Genomic DNA, 22,656 nt, shown 5'->3' with positions numbered 1-22,656 from the left:
GTATAATAGATTTAAACATAATTAGCTTAATCTTTTCACCGAAATCCTAATATAATCCTAATTCCTATACTAATCCTATCCTACTAATATTATAAATACGAAAGTTTTTGAGGATGTATGTGTGTATGTGTATGTTTGTTACTCTTTCACGCAAAATCTACTGGACCGATTGTTATGAAATTTGGTACAAGGGTAGAATATAACCTGGAATAACACATAGGGTAAGTACGTTTTATCTCGAAATTCCCACAGAAGCGAAGCCCCGGGGCGCAGCTAGTTTTACATAGATGTTACATTATTCAGGATTTCGGTGACAAGATAAGTTTTAAAATCGAACATGAAAAATTACACTGGTTGTTGTTCAAAATAGAATGAATCGACACGTTGCCATAGAAGAATTCTCCTCCATAATATTTTTGGACAATGTTTTCGGTATCTATCATAAATTTGTAATTGCCCTGAAAGAAAACAATGACATACATTACGTAGATGATTTATGTGCAAGCATTTAATGAACCTCGGGTTTTCACTCCCGTGTTAGACATTTCGGGATAAAAAATCCCTCCCGTCGAAATTTCGGGATACAAAAGTCCCCTACGTGCTAGTCAGCAACCACCCCCAGGTTGTTTGGGTCACGGGAAAGCCATGTATGACTGGCACAGAACACCGTAGGAAGTGGCGAGGGAGGAGACCCAGCAGTGGGTTGAGTGGGTTGGAAGTGATGATCTCAACAACCAATTCCGTGTGTTCCCGTAGTAAATAACACGAATCACAGATTAAATTTCTTACTTTCATAATGCTGCAGTCATCTGTTACGTTCAGAATGGTTTTCATGAATGGTTTCAAAAATACATGGTCACAGACTTTATTAGTTTGCAGTCTAATCATATTGTTTCCATTTGTTCCCACCACTATTTTAGCCTGAAACAAAAAAACTACAAATTCAATAGAAAAAAACGGCTCGGGAGCTGCGACATCACAGGCGTCTAATATACAAAATCCCACCGTATGTCTCATTTTCTCATCCTAGCATTTTCCAGGTTTCTTCCGCCGTCATTGAGCGTCGGAGCCCAGGGACCACTTTCTTACTTTTTCTTCCCCACTTCACACGGTCATCGGCATCTTTACCTTTTAGAACAAGGTGTGTGTCGGGAGTCAATAAAATGTATATAGTCAACAAGTTTATTTTATTGCAAATACGCCGCTATTACCGCGGCGAAGAGATCCATGCAGAGTAACATGATATGCGGCCGATTGTACGTACATTAAAATGGTTTGGATATAGATACCTACATACTTTCACATTTATATTATGATATACTATAGTACTGTTGCCATGTGACACTCTCCAGTTCTCCACACCAAAAATCACCTCCTACCGCTGCTCCGTTTTGACGTAAAGATGGACAAACACACTTTCAAATTTACAATATTAGTATGGATGTATGGAAAAGGTAAAAATACTCACCCTCAGAGGTGCTACATTCTGTGTGGCATTCATGTTAACGTGTAATATCTTTTCGTTTACAATGTACCAGTCCATCGAGCAGCAATCCACTCGCTTTGGACCTTTGCATCTGTCCGCACTGATCAACCTCAGCGTAAATTTACCCTGTGAATTTATAATAATTATTACAAGTAGGTGTATCGTTTTTTGTCACCATGAAAATATACCACAGATGTTTTGATATGTATATTAATATTGTACAATAAAGAAACTTCAATTTAAATAAATCAATTAAACTAAACTTTTGATAACTTTGTTTTGGTAGTCACGAAATTGCATCTTGAACAATATAGTGCAAATATTGGTCTAGTCTCAAACTCAAACTCAAATATCTTTATTGCAGTAACTGTGTAGTACAAGGTGTGGCACATACAATACATATAGTTTCAACAGTTTACCCTTTCAGGCATGCAATATTAGCGTTATGTTACACTTTTAACACATACTATATTTCTATATATGTCTATTTCTATATAGTCTAGAGCTATTTGAACTACTACATAAAATAACCTTCCATAAGAGGTAAAAATAATTTAAAGAATGTTCGAATCAACCAGTTCATAACTTAAGTAGAACGAAGGGATTATTAACTACAAATTTTGACGGCATAAATGCCGAATCAAATGTTTTGAAAATATCCTTACTATATTTTAGTACTTATTTCCACTCTAATCTCAATATATGATTTAAATTAATATTATTTATATTAAATATAGGTTACAAATGTTTAACCTAATCTTCTTTTTTTTATAGTAGTACTAAGTTGCGGTCCACCTGACGGGAAACGGTCACCGTGGCCTATGTGCGTCTGCAACACAACGTCTGGTGTTAACGCGTATTGCTATTGATTCCTATTTTATTCTTTTTAGGCTTTTTGAAGTTCGCCATGTTGTATTGTCTAGCGAAAACCAAACAAAAAAAAACATGGAAAACCAAACGACAATCTTATATCCTAATTAAACAAATGAAATGCGTTTATTCAGCAGAACGAAAAGATTGATATCAAATAAATATTGTGTCTCATTGTCAGAGCGAAAAATTTGGCTTATCAATTATGTAGGAATTGAATCCGAAAATAATCACATTTTATATACTAACGTCATTTAACATGAATTTACGTCATTTAACATAGAAGTATGCATATAGTGATCCTTAGAATTTATTAAATATTTCAACGCCAAACACAAGTCTTTAATTTTTCTTCTCTCATTTATTTACTTGAATTACTTAAAAGAATAGACTTACATATCGATTGCTTTTCTTAATAGTTAGACTATGGGTAGTACGGTCCCGTATGGTTTAATCAGTTGGACAATGCAATTAGGATTGTGACTCGTTCTATTCCAGGGCGGAATCTCTTTTTCGTTTATAATATTAAGTAGGATAAGAATAAAATGCTAGGGTAATAACAATGTTCAATACCTACTCATCCTGACTTGTGCTACGTTTTTAAGAATTTCTATACTGTTATGTACGATGCTCTCATTCAATCCATGGTGTAGTAGTGTTTTTCCTTGGACCTTTCTTCTTCTTCATAGTCGTATTCCTCATGACTGAGGGTCGTGGTCATTACGTGGAATGAAACACACACAACAACTTTCTTGGGAGTGGTTTGCCATTGCCTTCTCCATTTCACACACAAGTTAATAATAATCATCAATAATAGTGCAGGTTTCCTCACGATGTTTTCCTTCACCGGAAGCAAGTGGTGGTCGATGAAAACTACTATATAAGTAGGTACATGAGTCAGATTGGTATACAAACTCATGTGGCACGAGTAGGATTCGAACCTGGGACCTTTCGATCCACAGGAGGGCGTCTTAACCATTACACCAACACTGCTTGAACCTTTACGTTTATCGAAACATAAACTGTACTCTAAAGCCTTAAACATTGCAATGAGCATGGTTCGGAAAAAATCCCACCTTTTCGTTTCCAGTTAAAAAATATTGTTTATTTTCATTAAAAAAAAAAAAACAATTTTCGGTGTATTATAATCTATATTAAGTGCAAATATTTAAAGAATAACCACTTAAAAATCTTACAAGTTGTGTTTTAATAAATTAATAATTATCTCAATGTTTGACGTATATCAGGAACTATGCAATAAATTTATATCGTAATATTTTTAAACTGGGTTTCTTAAATCTTGTTTTTATTTTCATTAAATGCCATTGTTGCTATTATGTTTTTATTGTAAGTACGTAACGTAATATTAGATTAGAATTATTAAATAAAAAAATCAGCAAGATTACTTCTTCTGGAAGGTTATTATGTAGGTTCTAATAGATGTATAGTATAGTAAAAGTACCAAGTACTTTTTATTATACTAATATAGTAAATTTAAAGTGTAGTCATGTCATTGAAAAAAGTTAAAACATGCTCAAAGCTAAAATATGTTTTGTCACTATTGCACTTTATAATATTTGAAATTGTCAGTGACAAAACAAATGTCATGTCATTTTTATGCAAAAATGTGCATTTTTATTTTATCGATTAGATATTTAAAAAAATTGTGAGTAACTCAAAACGGATAATATTTTTACAACTTACGAAACCTTTAGAATTTCTGTCAATGCAATCACAAACAACAACAAAAATAAAAAATAAAAATAAATAGTACTTGTTTTTCATCATTATTGTTTAACTAGATGTCAATTTTATGACAGATGTGAACTCAATGTCAAACAAACGGCCACATGGTCGGAACGCAAAACGGATAATAATTATATCTAATTGTGTGTATGAATACAGACGTGTATACCAATTATATAAACGAGCTACAGTTTTGTGATAAATTGATTTCCCACTTTGACTTAAACGGTTTATGTACTAGAATAATCGTAGTATTTAGGTACCGATCTTTGATTCTATTATTTTTTATTTTAGTGTTCAAATCTAGCATCTTAACGGTGTGATGCCGCAGTCAAATTTGACGTTGAGTTTTTCGATCTCCGCCGGCGCGCTGTCGCGGGGCGTTAAGACAAAATCGCGTACTTTGTGTTTGTCTACGCAGAGTCTTCGAACCTCTCACTTTCCTTATAAGGATTTACTAACTTTGCTATACGACGAATTTTAAATCAGTCTTATATTATTGTAAGTACTTACCTACTACAGTCAGTTCATTGCAAACTCGCCGCTATATTACCGCGTCCGCCCTAGAGGTTCATGCAGGTAACTTGATGTACTGTTGACTGTACGTACATATAAAACAATAGTCAACCGATATTGTTATTGAATTAGTTTTATTTTTCATTTGTCTTTAATTTCTAATTACTGTTCTTATTTGCGTGTCAATTGCAAATCCGAAAACGCTACACCACTACGAAATCCTTTCTTGCCAGAACCGATAACATTATCAAATTTAATGGCAACAATAAAACTATAATATAACTATTTTACAAAAAGTAAGTCTGTAGTCGTAAAATAGGTATGTTAACAATTCGCCCAACTATGATAATTAAGTATAGGTACAATAAAGTAAGTATGTTTTGTTTTTAAGATTTATTTGGCGCAAATGTAACGTTTATGACAGAACACGAAAAGTTACAATCGTCATTGTTTATAACTGATCTAAACACTGCTTTTCCGAGAAGAAACTCCCCTCCGTAGTACTGTTGAAATATTTCTTGCATGTCCAACTCGTGGTGAAAGTATCCCTGTAAGAATAATCGTATTAATTGATATAATATTTATATGTAAGGAGTCTATAATATACCAATTTCAGTTTTCTAAGTTCAGTGATTATGTGCGATTTATGTCAGAAGTAATGTATACATATAAGGATAATATCTTTGGTGAATAAAGTTATTATTGTTAATGTTATTATTACAGACTAGCTTATGTTTCATATTGGGTCATTAACTATATTTATTCCAAATTTCATCAAAATCGGCTGAGCGATTTAGCCATGAAAGCATGATAGACAGAAAGACGGACAGACATTTATAATATTAGCATGGATCAGATCTAATCAGTCAAGTTTAGAATGTCAATTTCATGGCAATGCTCCCTTCCTCTACCTAAGAACGAGCGCCTGCCACTACCCGTCCGGAACTCCTGCCTGGTTGCGATCTGAAATCGGGAAGTATGACGTCAAGTCTCTAATTTCCTATTTTTGTTGGGGCTGTGATGCCGCGAAGTTCGGAGCCAGGGTAAAAAATAACCTTTAAGTTTTAAAATTTTTAGTTTAACTTATAACTTTAGAACTGACGGCAACCTTCCTTGTGATTTTAAATCCTTTAATATGTAATATTCAAACACTAAAGCGTCTTAAGGTACTATGTGAAAATATAATAATCTTAAATAGTACTAACTTTTGGAATAACGCATTGTTTTGTAGCATTGAACATTGAAGTAAAAAGAGGTTTCATAAATACGTTTTCGCACACTCTGGCCATTTGCAGCCTCACTAATTCTTTCCCATTAGAGGAAATAACCACTTTTACCTGAAAAATGTATCAAGTACAATGATCGTATGTATGTGATGAAAATGTTGAGAATTCGCTTGTTAGAGAGTGTGTTGTACCAGTCAACATTGACGTTAACTTTAACCTGCGCAGAAAAACTCAAAGTACCCACGCCATTTTGTCTAAACGTCAGCGACACGTAGGTTAAATTCAACGTCAAAGCTGACTAGTGCAACCATGGAATTAGTAGGTACACGGAGTATCTACTTATTAATTCCATGAGTGCAACTCACCCCAGATTTTATTAAAATCTGTCTACTACTGTCTGTAAAGTGACTACTAGTCAAACCAAAGATATAAGAACATCAATGTTTTAATGTTATATCTTATTTAATGAAAAATTAAAAATTATAATATATATCAATTATATAATTATTGATATATATTATAATTTAAAATCAATCAATATCAATGTTATGTTTTTATATCTTATGAGCCAAACTGATAAACCAATGCTTCCTCTCTCTCTCTCTCTCTCTTTCATATCTGCGTTTTTCCATTAGTTCATCTCTACTGCACACGATATTTGGTATGACAGCAAAATATTCTCATGGCGAAATTTTGATAAATGTAGATGTAGTCAATATTTTTTAGAGGTGTGGCGAACACCTACTCTACAGACAAAAGCATAGCTCTTAAAGAAGAAGATATTTTTTCTTCTACTGTTAAGGATGTCGACGGAACATCTATTTACTTACCTTTAGTGGTGCAACGTTTTGGGTAATTGTTAGGTTGTAGACGAGAATCCTCTTATTATCAACTTTCATATCCCATATGGTACAATCTTTTCGTTTGGGGCCTTTACACATTTCCAAATTGTCTATTATTATTTCAAACTTACCCTGTAAATGGAAATAAATGCCTTGAATTGTGACTCATAAGAGTGGGTTGTCTCAGTCAACTTTGACGTTAATTTTAACCTGCGCAGAAAAACGCAAAAGGTGCTATTTTGTCTAACCGTCAGCATCGCATAGGTAAGAGTTAACGTCAAAGTTATGACTGGTGTAACTCTTACTAAGGAAAATGTCTCAGATTACTGGTCTAGAAAACCACAGTTTGCTCGTATATTTGATGTCTAATAGAATTTTGAACAGTGCAGTTTTAGTAGCCTAGAATCTGTTAAATTAAAACGTGTGGCTTGGCCGTTTTGCTACAGTTACGTAGATTTAATAGGCATTCTTTATCTTATTTCTAGAATAACGAAACGGCCACGCAACACGTTTTAACTAGAATGTTGAGTATGTGAAGTTAGGTTACCAGACCTAGATAGAGCCAAGCTTCTTGATATCAAGGAGCTTGGCTCTACATGAGTTCTGACCACTTTTTCATACATCTTGACTAAAGTGTAGAGTTTGTGAAGCAAACTAGTCTATGAATTTATCTAGAAAATGTTTTTGGTAGGATTAAATTGTGCTTATAATACTCACAAAACTGGGTGCAGGTGCAGCAAAAACAAAAAATAAGCTAAACGAAAATATAAAAAAGAAAAAATTGAAACACATTGTAAAATAAACAGGTAAACGCAATGTGCACAATTGCAAAAATAACGCGCAATTATGGCCATGGATCGTTGGATATGATTATATTTGGTAAAAAGCAGTATTTAGTGCGTTATTATATTTTCAATACAAATGAATAAAAGCCTTATTAAATTGATTTACCGAAAAATTGGCCATTACTTATTATCATGATTTAGTTCATTGTTTGATCGTCCGGTGAATCATGAAATTGTTCTGAGTTGGATACACAAATACTGAATGTAATAAACTACGAATCGGAGGATTAGCATATTTCTGCCAACCAACCAATCAACATCCTCTGAATTTTGAGTGGATTTTGAGCATGTCTTTTCCACACTGGACAGTGGTCCAGTACCATTTACCACTCCAAAACTCATGAGGTCCGAGGGTTTGGAGACGGAGCTCTGGAGAGGGTTTCGTACCTTAATTATATTCCTACGCCGTATATACGGTACCTTAATGTGTCTGTCAGTCCGGTCTTGAGAGATAGTTTGCTACAAAACTACTGAACCGCTTGAGTTGAAACTTAAGCAAGTCTGTAAGCCAAAGACGGACATGTAACTTAAATAAATGAGCTTTTATTATGGGGAGTTATAAAAAATGTTTCGTAAAATCACAGGTATAAGAACATTACATTATTCTTACATCTTTGCCCAAAATATATCTTGTGTGACGTCTCAATGGAAAGGGCTTGTAGACTAACAACTTAATCGTTTTCGATAGGTTATTAAAAATAGATAATTTATCTATGGACTATATACCTTTTTCAAGGGTTAAATGGCGCGATGACATAAGTGAAATGACAGCAGTAAATTATGAACTACAGAAATAGCCATGAAAAATTATATCAGAGCTATTACAAATGAACAAAAGATATATAGTTGTTTTCCTAAAATTGTTTACGCTGTTGTCGTTGATGGGAGCGGCCATGTGCTGGTCTGCTGCAATGGGGAGCCGGCCTAAGTACAGGAACCGACAAACATTGGTCGGAGGCGCTATATGGAGTCAGATCATCATATCACTTGGCTTGATGATATCAATGAGTGTCAAAGAAAAAATAAACGACATTGTGCTCGCATATTTTCTTATTACTGGGGTCCTTATCTTACTCACAGCAGGTGTGGTATTGGTTGGTATTATGTTCATTGTTATTTTATAAAGGTCGTTTTTAGACTGCATGAATTTGGCGGGAGCCACAAGGCTCGAAAACACCTGCCTTAGGTGATTTTCACGGATGTCGTAAGTGGCGATTAAGGTATGAAAAGCTTTTACAGGGTATAAGCGACAACCAACCGAGCTGGATTTCCTATGTAATTATTTTTTATTAATTTTCAAATTTCATATACTTAATAATATAATGGTTGCCCGAATATTTGCACCAATTTTTAGCTCTAAACGTATCTTGACTGGGATAATTCAATGTGAGTTTTTACAATTTTTATTTTCTTTAAGGCAACATATTTCATAAAGCATTTTGTTGTAGGTGGTGGGTGAGTGGCCAGTGTTCAAAAAGCGGGTGCCTTTAAGGACATCACGGCCTATAACATTGGGATCAATAAAAACGCCCCATCAAGATGAAACCCTGCAGATTCAAATACAGATTAGTCCCACACCGAGACCCACACGACAATACAACTTACTATATTTCGTAACAGGAATACTATGTGTGGTGGCTGGATTATTTATATTTTCTGAGCTATTGGTGTTTTTTTTACTTACCTGATTTATTCATTATATTTTTTACTAATGTGTGACTCTTAATTGTATGTGGGTATTTCTTTAATGCACTTGCTTACATTTTCTGAGAAAAATCCAACACTTTAACAATTCGCATATGTTTGTACGTACCTAATTGATTCTGCATAACAATTTTCATAATTAGACGAAATTTTTTATGTCATCGTAGGTAAATGTCATCTCCATTATAATTTGTTTCTAAATAATGCATTTACAATTAATAATTTCTAAATAATGCGTATCGTGTCCCAAATTTCATCTAAATCGATCTAGTAGATTAAGCATCATAATACACATCTAAACTTTTGCGTTTAATATCAATAGGATTTTAATTGGCAGCTGAATTAGATATTTAAGACTTTCTGAACGAATGAACCAGGCGTCCGTTGTTAACTAAAGCTTCACTATGCAAGAATATTTGTTTAAAATCCTATTGTATATTGGTTGATGTCAAAATAATCGCATGAGAATCAGCCACTTAATACTATATGATAAATAATCATATCACTTATATTTACCTAAAGATGTGTTTGAAAACATTGTAACGACGTTCAAAAGATTCTCACGATAAGAAAGATAACATGTGAGGTCACTGAATATTATGACTATATCATTTTGGAGAACATTTCGTCGAGGTTTTGAACTTTCTCGCCTGATTAGAGTGAGACTGAAGATGAAAATGCCATCGGAGAAACAAGTCATCGCGCCTATTTCTCGCGGGATTACAGAGTGAAGATGAGATTGCCTTTCCAGAAACTTACACAAACTCACAAAAACTTCTCACGTGGTCAAGGAGACACTACAATCAAAACTTTCTTTACACATATTTATCGCGCGATTAGGGAGAGATAAAAGATGGAATCACATATGGAGAAACTTCATCACATATTTTTCTCGCAGGGTTGATGAGATACTGTACGAAATCAACTTTGGAGAAACTTTCGCCATGTTTGTTTCTCGCGGGGTTAGGGAGAGGCTGAATGAGAAATTACATTTAAGAGAAACTTGCAACACGTCTGTTTCTCGCGGGGTTAAAGAGTTACTGAATATGATATCACCTTTGGAGAAACTTTCATCACGAATGTTTCTCGTGGGGTTCCAGTTAAAAATTCAAGGTATGACTTTGACGGGCATTAAGAGCGGTGTCACACTTTAACGTGCCTATTTAGCTGCCAGCATTACCAATTATTTTTCATTCAGTTTATTGCGGTTAGCAATATTTAGCCTTTGGTTACAGCGACTACATCCTATATAGCCTTTGGTCACAGGATCCCACCACGATCAGTCTTTTAGAAACACATTTGAAAACCTGATCTTCCTTTCGAGTGTGTTAATTGCTAACACAGAAGTCAGATTTTATTCCAAGTCGCCTAAAGGCATTTAACATACTGAAGACTAGGGGCAAACGCATACACACTAGTGAAGAAATAGAAGAAAAAGGTGATTGACACTATAGACCTATCGTGCCCACCCCGAAAGGCTTAAACGTTTAGCTATTGGCAATGTTAAATAAATTTTGAGTTTCCCAGCATCATTATAGTTATGCAACAGGTGCAAACATGAATAAATTATTTATAACAGCACAATGCGATGACTACTGTAAATATTTATTAACTTGTGCAAACATCAAGTTAATCTGGTTACCTATGTGGCTTTGTTATTATTAATATACCATTCCACTATTGGCAGTTGCAGGAGTAACACGCGCTTTTATAATTCCGCGATATGGCTATAGGATTGTAAGTTTTTTTTTTTTAATTTTGTACTTCATTCTTCCATTCTTACTAATCAATGTGAAGAACATAAGTTTACTGTTTTAGAATGGAGTATTCCACTAGCAAAAAGTAAAGTTTACTGATATGTAAATCTGTCAAGGGCGAATCGAACGAACCAAGGGTTCCGTAATATTGGCCCTTTTTTAATGATTAATACTTATTTACGGTTCTTGGTCTTTTTCCTATATCTGTATTGTTTTCACCTTCTTGCTTTTAATGAGTTAATAAGTAATTAATTAGTTAATTTTTAGTTTAAGTCAATGGGGAGTACCCTACGCCTTACAGGTTTATATTTCCTTGTGAAATACCTAATTATGACATAAATAACCTTATCTTTTTTAAAACTGATCGAAATTGTAGACCTGAACATATGTTATATCTACTTATCTTGAATGACTGTGACATACGAACAGACGAAACTATAGGGGTTCCGTTCCGTGTCATTTGGTTACGAAACCCTAAAAAAGGTCTTAACATACCATCTTAGGTACTGAAACCTGAAAATAGTCTCACTATAACAAAATTAGAAAAATAAATAATTTGACGAAAAACAAAGGAGTTATACCTAAGTATATAAAAGCTGTAGTCTGGTTCTGTCTTGCAAAACAGAGTTTTACTTATAATTGATATTAAAACGAGCATTGTGATGTCATTATGTTAGTATCTTCAAGCACCCAAAACTTTAGCATTTTCCGAATTATATTTTTTTCTGAAAAAAAAAAACCTGGAGTTTCGTTTGTCCATATTTCTTTTATCTATGGTTTGTCCCGATGTTTGTCTGTAATCAAATATTGCAAGCAAATTTTTCCTTACTTCCGCTATTCCTACTCGTCCTCTTGATTAACGTCACTTAAATTTCCAAGACAATACGTTTTTACACCGAAGCTTCGGCTCCCAACGAGGTAACCTCATTAATGTTTTACCGCACGGACACGATACTTTTTGTGAATGCAACAAGATCTTGAGGTTTCAAGTCAATAATAAACATTTCTTTCATTCACTCTCCCTTCGACGAGCTTGTGGCTAATAATACATGTTTGTAAAAATATTGTTTTATGTTTATATTTCAGCATTCTTATCACAGGTCTGTTAGCTTTTGGAGCTTACTGGACGACGAAGTATTTGATGAACATGCCAGAATCGGATCGTCACTCGCTCTTGACCGCCACCGCCTCCAGTAGGAACTTGCAGACGCCGGACATGATATAAGGATAATGCCGCATTGGCGTAGTTATCGGAGGGCTAGACTATGCCGTGTTCGGGGCATCAAATTCAAGGAGCCCTAAATCCCTCCCAGCGACATTTTTTCGTCGCAATCTTCATTTCATATTAAAAGTTAAAAATTAATTTAAAATAAATGTTAGAGAGTAAGGATTAAAGCAAAGAATAATTTTTACGAGCCCAATCTCAGTGTAACATTTTTATTGATAAGGCTTCCGCTTCATTACAGCTAGTACAGCGGTTCTAAAACTTTTTTCAGTATTTCCCCTTTAAAGTATCTAATTTGACTAGTTGGAGGATAGCCAATTACAAACGAAACAAACACTATTTTTACAGTTATAATAAAGCTTAATAATGTATACATTATCAGCACTAATAATAAAGCTTAATAATGTATCCTATCTGAATGAATACGAGTATGTTACCTACACCGTCACGTCACGATATTTGTGACGTCACAGGTTTAATATATGTAAATGTGTTGCTGTAAAACGAAGAATTATGAATTATGAGCTTACAAAGTTAACGATATATTTAAACTGAAAAAGTATTTTATGTTTTTACATATTATAAGCTAAATAAAATTAAAATTATCGTTTACAATTAAGTAATTTTTAAATATAAATGTACCACCTTGAAGTGACTTTTATTACACTCTTTAATTATACAATTTAAAATTTGACAATATTTTTGATAAGTAGTTATGAATGTCTCATACTGGACAAAAGCCAATAGAACTTATTTTTTCTATTTCTTGCCTTTTCTATTTTTTCTTCTGAAATCATCATGCCATCTAATGAGATGAAGAATGCTAGGGCTTCTATATCCATTTGGTGGAATACAGCCTATTAATTTTTACGTCCATTTATTTTCATCAATCCTACCATATATCGAATAAGATGCAATAAATCGTGGAGGAATCTTTTGAGGTATATTGGTAAGGTACCGAGGACCGTAATTTCTCATAATGGAAGCATTTTTGAGGTTCGCAACTCAAAACGGGGAAAAAGGAAACGTCATTCGGCTAGGCCGCGTTTCGTAGTAGTAGAGGAGCGGAGATTTGACGACCATGGTGGCGCAGTGGTAAAGTGCTTGAACCGAGAGGTCCCGGGTTTGATCCCCGGTCGGGTCATGATGGAAAATGATATTTTTCTGATTGGCCCAGGTATTGGATATTTATGTATATAATGTATTTGTTATAACATATAGCATTGTTGAGTTAGTATCCTATAACAGAAGTCTCGAACTTATTTTGGAGCTAGCTCAATCTGAGTGATTTGTCCTAATATATTTATTTATTGCCACAGTATGTATAATAAAAAGGACTAACACTGCCCTGTACTTCACATCACCCCGCTGCCCTCTAACCTGCACTATCAGCATCAAGACACCAACCACTCAACTAAACTCAATCCCTCTCGGCACATAATCGCGGGTCGCTCTGCTGCTGGTTCTAATTCCGTTGAAGCGGAGACTTCGAGCTTTATAATTGGTCAGCTTATAATGAGTACTCGTAGACAATTCATCTACTTTTAAGCTCCAGTGTATCAGTGGAAACGTAGCCTTAGAAATGGTCATAACTTTCCCACTATACTGTGATTGAATGGCAATGTTTACTCCACAGATACTATCTTGTGTACCTATACACTGCTTGTTTATCACGAGATAAAGGTTGTTGCCCGTTCAACATAAGGTGTCATATTTTACCCCACGGTTATCGGGTAATTATATTCTTTATTGTCAATTAAGTTGACAATGTATTTAATGTATCAATGTGTTTGGTTATACGCTTGTGGGTGACACTGCGGCTCGTATTCATTAACATTCTCTCTCTTATCGCAGCATGTTTCAAGTTAAATTTTGAAGATTCGGCTGTGATTTCACATCCGGCCACCTGCCAGGTCTCAACCCTTCACGCTATTGTTGTCGATCAGCTGTCTAGGCTATATACCTATGTTCCTTAGTCGCATCGTACGACATCCACGGGATGAAATGGAGTGGTCCTATTCTAAGGCGGAACCACATGCTACACTACATCATAACCTATTATTATTTTATCGATTTATTAATAAGCTCTTTTTAATTTTTTTATAAAGCTATACAAATATTTCTAATACTGATACATTTTATTTTTGTACTAGCTATAGCTTTTGTCCGCGGCTTCGTCCGCGTGAATTTTCCACGTTGACATTTATTTTTCCGAAATGAAAAGTACCCTATGTCCTTTTCCGTACTTCAAAATTCCACCATTTTTCATGAAATTTCGCATACACGTAGGCACGTGTATGCGAAATTTCATGAAAATTGGTTGAGCTGATAAAGCTTTAAGAGGTAACAAACAAACTTACCTACTTTCGCATTTATAATATTAGTTAGGATTAGGTTTAAAATACCACTAGAAATAATATGTACCAAATTAAAACCTCTGTCATACAATAAATCTCATAAGATAAATCTTCGTTTAAAGAATCGTCCGTTCCAGTATGAATGCTTCTTAACTTCCAGCACTGAAGGAAGCACCCATACTTTGGGTAAACACTTATGTAGAATCTACCGAGAATTGTTAGAAGATTGTTCTTATACGGAATGGTGGCTGGATTAGGAATGTGAGTAATTTTTTTAATTTATTGCGCAAATTTTTATATGAGTGTGTATGTTTATTTCTCGAAGCCAATTCTACTGGAAGGATTTAGATGCAATTTGGTGCACGGGTTGAATATAACCTGGATCAATCAAACTCTAAATCTCCGCATCGCTTCAACGGAATATACCTACCAGCGGATCGAAGCGTGGAAATGTATAGGTTACTTTTTATCCTGAAATTCTCACGCAAACGAGTAACATATGTATTGATTTTAGTTCTGTTCCGCCTTGCGTACATTTTCAAGTAATTGCACTTCTTATCGCATAGACTCACCCGGTTTGGTCACTGAGTTGTGATGGTGAGATGGATTGACCAGTTGTTGCTGACTTGCTGTCTTCGCTGACTGGTGTCCAGGGTACTACATTCATGGTTCGGCCCGACGTCGAATCCTCCGGTGCAAATCTCCTCGACGTAGTGTCGTCTTGCGTCAATTATTTTAACGTCGAGGCGCTTTGTGACGACAATTTGTGATAAAAGCAAGCAAAAAGTACAGCGGACAACATTGCTCACCTTGTTTTCATAGGCTACTTTTAGGTACATCTTTTATCCTGTGTGCTCTGATTAAATTTACGTACCTGTTGCTAATGTCAAGATTCTGTTTCTGTTTTTCTGACTACATATTTGCTGTGTTTAGACATGTTTGTTTTTTCCCTGACAAATCGCTTCGACGTGGAGGGAATCGGTACCGAAAGTGCGGATTCAACTTTCATGTCGGGAGGGGTCATATATTCGAGGTTTAATTAGGACCAGAAATGAGTCTATGCCCAATTTGTGCTCAAAATGCCCAACGTACCTAAACTTATTTCTGTAAAATACAATAATTGATCGATATTTAGATTATCATTTTAAGGTATCTATTTAACTTCTCGGAGCCTGTGCAAAGAAAGAAATAAAGTAATATGACGCTTGTTAAGAATTTGTCAATATGTCATATTTGTTTATTGAATGTAACAAAATATTTGTAAAATAAAATATTTAAAACATCTGAAGTAAGCGAATACATTATTCCATTAATGTGTTGAAGAAATAAGTAGGTTTTGGTTGTGTTCATTGTTGCTAGGCTGAAAAACATTTAAATAACATTTGAAATTAAACATGGTCGTTGCAGGAGCGTGAGTACATATTTTAATTTTAATTCAAAACCCAAAAAGGTGCATCGTCAATTTTTTAAACGTAAAATGAGGGACAGAAAATCTTTCAGCATGACTTGTTATATTTACATACTAGCTGCGCCTCGAGTTTTTACTCTCGTGATTATATTGATTTATTCTTACTAGTTCATACAATAGTAGAAGTTAGATCTCATGGGAACAACCCAGAATTTTAGGTTAAAAAGCAAACTTTGTGCTATTTCAGTTTATATTTTACCAAGTACCTAGTTCATAGCTATTGTGCTTGTCTTGGCACAAATTAACAAATTTGTCCTTGTCCTTTTGTGTAGTGCGCTGCTGACAGGAGCAATAATGGTCACATTATTTTTGGGGGGAAAATTTCTTCTGCAAATGGACCGGGAGAATAATGCAATTCCTATTACCAACTTGACAGGCTTAAGTGAGTATCTCCTCTTACTTTTGTCTTTCTGCTTCTTTTTTTTAATGCTTGTGCCAGATTTTTGTAAAGTCGTCTGAAGGCACAATAATCAATCAATACATTTATTCAGAAATTAAACCTTCACATGCACATTTCCACGTCAAATTTTATATTATACTTATAGTAATTTCTGAAAAAGCTACAAACTACCAGCATTTCGCATGATACCTAGCATGCCAACTAACGACTACCACTGTCTAGTGGCAATTGACCTAGTGAACTAAAGAATCAGTGTGCAGGTTTTCCCAACCAGAAGAATCGAAATGGTCAAAATGGCCAATGAAAAAAAAAATCAAAAGGTATGATAGAATAAAGATACGATAGAAATGTACCTACAGTTGTGGAAGGAAAATACATTATGCACCGACCCCAGTTGAAAATGGGATTTGGCAAGGGCAAGAAGAAGAATAGTAGTTTAACTAATTTATTGCCACTGTTATTAAAACAAAGAAGAACTGTTTACAATGCAATGTCGAGAGCTGCATACAACTATTACATTACATAGATTGATGAATTTGACATTTCTATCGTGCGTTAAGCTTAGGCTACACGTTGCTAAGCGAGTTTTTATTTCGGAATTGATCGCGTTAAATTTTCGCAGCCAGATTAACTACACATATACACTTAATACTACTACTACTAACTACACATTTAACTTTCTTTCATATTTGTATGTTCTCATTTACATTCGGGGCTATGAAGCCTGGGGCTTGCGATGAAAAATCGGCTTTTATCGGAATTTTACAATCGGCCGTCTTCCAGACGTACATACACCATCCTTGAGAATGCTGTTATTGTCTACTTATAACAGCTGTTAAGGTGTCCTTTAGTCGCCTGGTACGACATCCAGATGACAGAACTAAATAAGTGAACTAAAAATCTAATAATTCGCATAAAGCATATTTTTGATTTTACATATGACGAATGCTACTAACTTGATCGAATTTGTATTTCAGGTGAAGATAGAATCCTGAAACTAATGCGTGGAAAGATTTTAGGACGATAGGACAGCACGGAAGAAGAGGGAATATTACTGTGATATTATAACGCCAGAGTGCAGCACTTCCCTTTGTGAACAGCTTATTTTCATAGCACGGCAAATAACATCGACTTGGGCATCATGACAACGGGTTTGTTTATCACAGATGCTGGTGCCGCCATCTGTCAGCTTTGCCTAATATTCCCTTTTAGTTTTTATTTTTAATTTAAATATAAGTCTTGTAAATTTATTGAAACTTGTGTGTACCCATTGCTTTGTTGTGCTCCGATACAGTACCTACGTTGTAGCTCCGTCGTGCTTCGTTGTTTTCTATAGAGTTTGACACTGATATGCGTTGACGTATGTTGAAACTTCATACAATTTCTACGTTTTTCCGCGTTGATCCGTCGACGGATGTCAACGTGACGGAGGACGTCGCAGCGCAACTGAGCAATGGGAACACGCTCGAAATCGTTTCTAAATAAATGTGTGAATCTTAATTTATTATAATTTTATTTTGACAATGTTGAATGGATTGTAAGAAAACTTCGATGCTCTGTGGTGGAGGAACGAACCAGGAAAATGCCCAGTGAGGGAAAGAGAATGTAGACGATGAATCTTATCTCAGTTTCAGCAATCAAATTTGCATGATTTAAAAATTAAAATTACTTACATACGGTCTGTAGAAAATAAATGAGGACACTCTTTTCTAATGGCTGGCGACATTGGGTGCTTATTAATCAATTTAGAGTATAGTATTGCAGTGGCAAAAAAATTTTGCGCGTTAGAAATTCGTTTTCTTCATTTTCTTGATAGACTGTAAAATCATCCGCTGCTTTGTTTCCATAGGACATTCGGGATACCTACTGGTTAACCTGTAGCCTAGGTACGTATAATAGATGGGATTTTTATAACGGAATAACTTTTCAAGTCCAATCAGAAGTTCCAGAGATTAACATGCTGAGTTAATTGAAGTAGTAAAATGATTTGGCTGGTAGAAAATAAACATTAAAATAAATACTCTGTAAATAAGTGCGAACTTATTTGGTAAGTAAATAAATTATTGTTAAAAATTGAGGTAGGGAACACTACTTAATTGTTTTATTTATACTTAATTATAATTTGTCAATATTCCTTCGATCATGGATAATATAAAAACAATTGAACAACAATAGGATCGAGTTAGGTCGGGCCGTGGGGGAATTAAATATTTTTAATTTTATTCAAGTTTTGCTTGATCTTAGTTTTTTTACATCCTAAGTGAAATACTTCTAGGAATGATTCCTATATTTAACCCTTCTATATGAGTAAGTATAATTATATACTAAAACTTATATATTTTTATTTTAAATCTGTGCTCGTGTGAACTGGGCTTTCTATTTAGTAAACAACATATTGATTAGAAACCAAACTAAAACAACATTGTGTTTGTTTGTATTGACATTTGACCGTAGGAACATCGCGCCGAATCATTCTAGTGCGGGGCGCTCAAAATGGTAACCGGATTGTAAGTAATACGTTTTGTTTTTAGTTTTTATTAGATTTTCAAAGTTAGTATTATTTTTATGATTTTTCTTTTTTCTGTACGTTAGGCTTGTAATGCCTCGAACGCGTAGAATCGAGACATAATAGATAAACAATTGTTTATCCAGTTGCACAGGTTTGAGGTTTTGAAGTGGTTTTATTAGATTATTTGCTCTAGTCTGATTAAAACTATATAAAAAGGTCATTTTCGTCTTATCCAGAGCTAGCCTGAATAATTGTTCTACTGTTTTGACTCCCGTCCACTCTCTGATATTTTTTCGCGTCTTTTCACTGCGTTTCTTTCTTGTATCTCTGTTTATTTAAATCTAATATCTATAGATATAATATCTCTAAATAATCTATTAAATAAACAACTAACATTATACCTTTTTATTTGCAGTATAGTATTAGCGTGTGCAGCTGCTTTTGCGACAATTTGGACTGGATTGTTTCTCGCTTTTGGATCTAGTTCCGTTTACTTCAACAGTGTCGCGACCACCACTGAAAGTGTTCCGATTCCTATAGAACTAAGTATAGAGGGCCGCGGGTACTTGAGATATATTCCCTCATGAGCCATGTATAGATGCGTTAAGTCTACTGAAAATTTGAAAACGAATTGGGTAAGTCCATGTACTTAATAGTACCTTCCGAAATTGAAATGGTCTGACTTATCATCTGAGATGTAAAGAGTATGCGATTAAGCTTCTAAAATGTTCTATATAGGTCTTGTGAGGGAAAATAGAGTTATAGGTATTCAGTCACAAGATAATGAGTTGAGGCTTTGGATAGATCAAACACTTAGAGGCCCTTTGGAGAGAATAGGTGTTATGTTCGTCTTCCACCAAAATAATAATTATCATTGTAATATATTTCAGTGCACTGCCGCGGTAAGAGCGACTGTCTCTGTTTGATCACAAGAGGCAAGGTTTTCATCGAAGATTTGAATCTATCATCATCCTCATCATCATTGGAGATGACGATGATTATGCTTGAGATATTATCAAACGCAGTTGGTACTGACGCAGACCGAATCGAGGCGAATCCATAAAACGAAATACGGCAAAATAATAAATATAATGATGTTAATTAATACTTAAAAAATAGTACAATTTGTTAATTTTATCAATACTTATTATATAAAATGGATTAAAAGGTGTTGTTTATTTCAAATCAAATCCTTTTGAATAATAGGTTCACCTAAAGATCTAACAAATGAAATACTCGTAATATAAAGCATTTTGAATTAATGAGATATTAGTGAAAAAAAATTCTAATATAATTCTACATTCTTTTGCATTACTAGAGGATACAAGACAACATGACAATTATATTCTGCACGTATATGGTGTACTGAATGATCGTTAACGTGGTTATTAGGGTAGATAGATTGCAGCATCATTGATTTATGAACGCGTTCATTGTCGTGGGAACTGGAGAAAAAAGGGAACAAGGAAATGGGCGTCCAGTCTAAGGACGATATAGCGTAAAATACGTCGATATTTTTGTGCAATTCCAATATTAAAGCTGGTTTTAAACCTATTGTATGTGACATATCTATCTTTTCTGAAGGCTTTTAGATAATAATTGTTGTACTTAACATGTTTGCCTTTTCAGATTCGGAGCCCAAAAAATAAAATCTTGTCTATTTGTTAAAAGTTTCGCGAAATATCGTATGACATATATAAAAATGCAAGGCCGTTATGAGGGTATTTTTCTTATAATTTCTAAAATACTCAATAAATAATATTAAATATTCATAATAACTAGAAATTCTCAAAACAAGCCCTTTCAATTGATATGTCACAAAAGTATTTTGCAAAACATTTTTAAAAATTTTTACATTTATCAAATGGATCAAAAATGAAATTTCATTTATTTAGGTTACCTATCCGTCTTTTTAGGTCATAGACTTGCATATTTGCACTAAATTTCAACTCAATCGGTTTAGTAGTTTCAGAGAAAATTAGGTGTTTTCAGTTCGAACAGTAATATATATGTACGGAACCCTCTGCACATGAGTTCAACTCGCACTTGAGCGATTTATTTCTCATCGTATGAGCTAAATTTTCATTCAATAATTGCCTTATTTATTTTTATTTGCTAGAACTTAACTGAGGGGCTACCATGAAACATAAAACTCGTAACACGTTATTGCGTCCACACGTTCTATTTTTACACGATGCGTACACGATATGGGAAAAATGAAATAGCATGTGAACGTTAGTAAGAGTAACGTGCTACGTGTTAGTACGTTTCGTGGTAGACCTATTGGGCTATTCAAAATATTATTGTTTGTTTGTTTTGTTTGATAGTCCAAAAACAATTGAAATTTGTCTCATTCATAATACGTACGTGCTAGGAAGATGGAGCCTGGATTGTAAGTGTATTATGTTCATATGTATTATTTTACCGCTTACTGTTAAAATATCTGATAGCCTAATGTGGAATATTGAACAGAAATCGTTAAAGTTTCACAAGTGTTGGATAGAGGTACCGGCCAATCACATCAGGCAGATTTATCTAGCGGTTTATTTGTCAGATTACAATATGATATTTTATTAGAAAGTGGTGAAACAGTCTCTTAGAGTAGTATTACATTCCGTTAATCTAATGTGTTTCTCCAGTTTTATTTATGAAGATCGTCAACTTGAAGCTCAATTTCTTTGAAGCTGAATTGATTTGAGCTCAAAATAAAATAAATTGAACAACATTTTAGTATTTATCTACGTACATAGAAATAAAATCTGTTAAATGGTAACAGGATAAGTAAGTATTATTTTAAATTTATAGTAACTAACTATACACTTATTTCAAATTACATAAAAATCAGCCAGTTTACCCGTGAAGCGTGGGAGACAGACTGACAGACTTAATCCTTTATCATATTAGTATGGATGTATGGTGTAAAGAAATGGCGTTATTTTCAGGGTGCTGTTAACAGGAGTTTTGTTTTTTGCCTTCTATTTGATGACAAAAGACGTGAGAGACGTCGCCATTGGGAAAGTGAGACAGACACTCAATTTCATTGCAAGCGACTCGTACGAAGACGACACACCGGATTATATAAATAAATGGCTCGCTATGAATGATAGCACAGTGATATTCTAAACATCTCCATTTGTTTTTCCACTCCATGTGTTTCAGCACTTTAAATGCCCTGGGTGAAAATTCCACGGCGCCACCTATTTGCAACTCTTGGGCCCATATTTGCATATAGTACATGTAGTATTGTCTCAGTTTATACTTAAGAGTCAAATTTTTAATAAGAAGTTAAATTTTGCACAGCAACGATCACTTTTGTACAGACATCACTAAAAAGACGGGTCTAACTTCATTTTAGTGTTGATTTAGCGACGGACTAGATGTAGGCGGGAGGGCCGCGGCGGCGCTGCCGCGTTTCCCAAGCATCTATCTCCCACCCCGCGTATCGTGTATTGCTAGATGTGGCAATAAGTCAGCTGCTTCTTGGCATAAAACAGGACCTGCAGGGCCCGAAATTCGTTCGCAAAAATAATAGTAAAATTTGTACTGACCCTTGTGTTTGCGAAGGACAGTTGTGCATTGCCCCTTTGCTTCCGTAACCCTGGGTGGTTTCCGAACTGCGCATTTTGGGTAAAGGTTCTGAGATACAAGCTCTGCTTGGTTCAATGTAAGCGGCCAGTCACAATTTTCAGTATATTTAAGAAATTC

General features: G+C 34.7%; 3 long non-coding RNA genes across 8 annotated transcripts; 2 read left to right on the top strand and 1 right to left on the bottom strand.

Annotated features, from left to right (window-relative positions):
- Positions 1-4,936: 4,936 nt before the first annotated feature.
- On the bottom strand, positions 4,937-15,309 carry LOC128676519 (uncharacterized). Of its 5 annotated transcripts, XR_010370116.1 has the most exons (5): positions 9,345-9,751; positions 7,952-8,032; positions 6,675-6,818; positions 5,824-5,955; positions 4,937-5,166 (listed from the first exon to the last, which is right to left on the bottom strand). It is a non-coding gene; the product is annotated as an uncharacterized LOC128676519 (long non-coding RNA). The 5 variants fall into 5 exon arrangements; XR_010370118.1 differs by lacking the exons at positions 7,952-8,032; positions 9,345-9,751 and adding an exon at positions 9,216-9,332; XR_010370117.1 differs by lacking the exons at positions 7,952-8,032; positions 9,345-9,751 and adding an exon at positions 7,404-7,627.
- Positions 14,787-18,206, top strand: LOC128676556 (uncharacterized). 2 transcript variants are annotated; one of them, XR_008405426.2, is made up of 3 exons: positions 14,787-14,835; positions 16,315-16,424; positions 17,420-18,205. It is a non-coding gene; the product is annotated as an uncharacterized LOC128676556 (long non-coding RNA). The 2 variants fall into 2 exon arrangements; XR_008405425.2 differs by lacking the exon at positions 14,787-14,835 and adding an exon at positions 15,839-15,985 and having other exon boundaries at positions 17,420-18,206.
- Positions 18,207-18,261: 55 nt separating this feature from the next.
- On the top strand, positions 18,262-20,092 carry LOC128676557 (uncharacterized). Its single transcript, XR_008405427.1, has 4 exons — positions 18,262-18,328; positions 18,897-18,949; positions 19,367-19,586; positions 19,842-20,092. It is a non-coding gene; the product is annotated as an uncharacterized LOC128676557 (long non-coding RNA).
- Positions 20,093-22,656: the final 2,564 nt, after the last annotated feature.

This window comes from Plodia interpunctella, chromosome 16 (assembly GCF_027563975.2).
Source record: "Plodia interpunctella isolate USDA-ARS_2022_Savannah chromosome 16, ilPloInte3.2, whole genome shotgun sequence".
NCBI classification, from domain to species: domain Eukaryota; kingdom Metazoa; phylum Arthropoda; class Insecta; order Lepidoptera; family Pyralidae; genus Plodia; species Plodia interpunctella.
Note: the sequence above shows the minus strand (reverse complement) of the source record. Positions and strands in the feature narration are given on the sequence as shown.